Genomic DNA, 3,730 nt, shown 5'->3' on the forward strand with positions numbered 1-3,730 from the left:
AATTTGTCACAGGGTGAAAAAGTGGAATTTTGAGGTACTAGAATGGGGGTTCAAGAGGCAAGATGGAGAAATCTGGGTGTGTTCTGAACTCCTTCTTCTTGTCTCCATCTTCTGCTGTGATGGTGGCACTTGTGGATTGGTTTAGAGTAGAGACAGACTGTCTAACATAGGTGATAGCTATTGGAAAATTATTGCCAATAAAGTCCATGTAGTTCATATTATAAAAAGCCAACATCACCCCAAGGGCAGGGACTGTGCCACAACCCGACCTGCTGGACAGATCTCAGCAGGTCAGAGAAAGACTGTAATAGATACGAGAACATAAACAACCTTGAAAAGCAGAGCTGAGGAATCTCAACTTCTTCTTCAGTTACATGGCTGGGAAAAAAGACTCTCTAATACCTCGGGAGCCATTTCAGCCACAACAAACCTGAGCCTCCCAACCCTAAGGACTCTGTGCTTCTGTGGATGAAGCCCCTTCAGCCTGGGAAATTTATTGCTGGGATAAGAACAACACCTTCTTGCTCTGTACAAAATGTCACTAATTCACAGTTGTAAGACTGTGCAAGAGTTAAAGGGTGAGAGACAGCCTGGGGGAGCTGGGGCTGTGAGAGGGCTCCAGAGAGACCCCAGAACCCCTCCCAGAGCCTAAAGGGGAGTTCCTCCAAAGGACTTCGTGTGTCACACCTCTCCTCAGGAAAGGGTCAGGGAAAAACAGCCCATTATCATTCAAAAATCAAACAACGATAAAACACACATCAAAGCAAAGAATTACTTATCAGCGTGCTCAAAATCTTACCAGAATAATCAGAGAAGTAATATTGGTTCAGATCAAATTATTAGAACAAAAATAAAAAGTAGAATACCATTACACAAAAGATAATAGCAACAACAACTGTTGGAACCCTGGCTGCTGAAAATTTTAGACTTTCTGACAAGCACTGACCCCGAAGAGAACACTAAATTTGGAAGCTTTCTCTATGGTTTCGGGTTAAATTCAAATAGTAAAACTAAGATGAGTGTGTAGTTTAAATAAAAATGTGTAAAATCACATAGTAGAAAATGTAAAGTTTTAAAATATAATAATATATTTATAAAACAAAATATATTATTAATAACATATTTTATATATTATATTAATATAGCAATATAAATTTATATAATATATAATTTATATATTATATTAAATAATGATAATAAAGAAAATTATATACTAAAACTATACCAAAAGAATAGAAGAAATTACAATTAACTACAAGTAGTTAATTATTAAGTTAAAAATAAAAACAATTTAAGTATCATTTCTTAATTAAACAGTTTTTCCTTAAAAAACTTCAGCATCCCATTTCCTTTGCTGGAGAAATGGGATGTGATTTCCCACACATTCCCCACCAGCCCCCAGGGACAGGCTTGGTATTTTCACGTGTTTTCCAACAATTTTATCCACTTTTATCTTCCTTCATTGGTGTGAAGGTACCCACCATAAATGAATTCACTGCATGTGGTGTGTTTTGCATAAATTAAATATTTGATATTTGTTCTCTTTGTTACCTCTAAATTGATTTTGTCCAGCTCCACTTGGGACACACAGCACAACATAAAGCACCTATATGTGTCTGACATGCTAATAAAAATAAATAAATAAGATACTTTAACAGGACTTTCAATGCCACCCTGATCTACCCTGTTAACCCCACATTAAAAGCTCAGCACACAGTTTCAGGTTGGTTTTTTTTTTTTTCTGATGGCCAAGTTTCCATTTAGAAGGATGTTGGCTTGCCTTTGTTTTCATTTCCAGAGTGCTTCATTAGGCTTACAAATGTTTAATTAAGTTTTATTAAATGCATTAAGCTGAGAGTAAGGAGCTGCACTTTGCACACTGGGTGAAATGGACTCGGTGGAAAAAACCCATTATCAAGAGTGATCAAGATTGATCTGTGCATGCTTTGGCCAATTTGTAGCTAGAGGGAGGCTGATTTTTACTTGCTGTTTATTTAAGGGAATGAATCATACAAGTAAAAATAAATCATTGTTTTGATTAGCCATTTTTTCTCTTTTTTTTTTTATTTTTTAAAATTTCCTTGTAGCAAATGTCTATTTTCCCTGTTAGAGACAGGCTGCACTGACTCCTTTAGAAAGTTCTGTTGTTTTGCCAGCTCAGGGATTTTACTGTAAGGCTGATGATGCCAGATTTGTTTTAAAGTCCAGGTCCTGGAAAGCTGTCATGGTGTGAGTCTTCATTATGTGCACACAAAAAACCTGATATCCTCAAGGCTAGAAATAATTGGTGATATAATGGGAATATTGTGGGGAATAGCTTTCCAGGTGGCATGTCCCATACCCGGCTTGAGCTGAAAGAAAAATCCAAAGATTTTTAAGCTGCCAAAGCCATCTGATATATAAAAGTTTCTGATAAATAAAACCTTCAGTTTCTGATAAATAAAACCTCCAGTTTTTGTCTTCTCCAGAATCAAAAATCTTCTCACTGTCCTTGCTCAGGGTAAAACTGACATCTGTGGGTGAAAGTCCTTGCCTGGAAAAATGAAAAACAATACACTAACTTAAACAAACACTAAATTACAATGCAATCTCATGCTTTTTAAGATTCCAAGATTGTTGTTTCAAGCCAGATTGTTGTTTTTCTTATCATTCTTATTATGTGTAATTTATGCTAATATAAATTCCTGATTACTGGTGGTTTTTTAACTTGGAAGCTTACAACTAATCAAAGAGCTACTGCTATCCTTGGCTGAACTTTAATTTTTGAACTCAAAAAGCTGTATCTGCTACAACATCTTGGCTCCTTGAGAAGACACCTGTTTTGGAAAAGAGTAAACTCTTCACTCAACATATCCACCATTTTTGTCTTAGTTCATTTGTGCTTTGTGCTAATTGGAACAGAACCTTAATTTGAATTAATTATTGTATCAACTGAGCACCGAATCTGCACCAAACAGAACAACTCCCCAGCAATGGGGAGGATTCCACTGGTTCATGAATGGAAAAAAGAAATTTGCTTTTACAAACAAACTGTAGGTTGGCTGATAAATGAAATTGGACATTGAAAGATGAAAGAAACAATTGGGAAAACCCATAAATTCCATAGGAATTAAAAATTAAAAGGGAGGGTTATGTATTAGAGGGAAATCCTTGGTATCAGGCATTGCAGGAAGTCTGAACATCTCAAGTACCTCAGCCAATGGGGAAAGAGAGGGGGAAATGAGGGAAATTAAGATAAAAAGGAGGCTGTGTCCTCCAAAAATTTGAGAGACCCCAGGGCAATGCCCCATGGCCTCTCCCTTTATTCCAATGAAGTAAAATGACGACTCTGTCTCCTTCCTGGACATAAACCTCTGGTGTTTGTGGATTAATTTTCCTGACATGTTCACAGAACCTCAGGGCAGAACTCTCATGAGCACTTGGCATTCTGTTGAACCCTGTGCTGAAGCAGTTGCTTACATGGCTCTTAACCATCACTGCTAACAAGTTGTACTTGGAGTAGGGGTGGCTTGACAGAAGCTAAATAAGAAACTGGGCAGAGCTCTGCTCTTACCTCCTCCCCTGACATCACAGGGACTGAATTTAACCCCTTATGATACACATGCATTTGGGTATCAAGACTGCAAAGCCCATTTGTCATATTAAAAATTTTTTTTTTGGTTTCTACATGTAACAAGCCACAGTTGATCAACCCTACAATCAGAAACACAGACTTTGGTTGTCTTTTGTA

This window comes from Geospiza fortis, unplaced genomic scaffold (assembly GCF_000277835.1).
Source record: "Geospiza fortis unplaced genomic scaffold, GeoFor_1.0 scaffold398, whole genome shotgun sequence".
Taxonomy (NCBI): Eukaryota; Metazoa; Chordata; class Aves; order Passeriformes; family Thraupidae; genus Geospiza; species Geospiza fortis.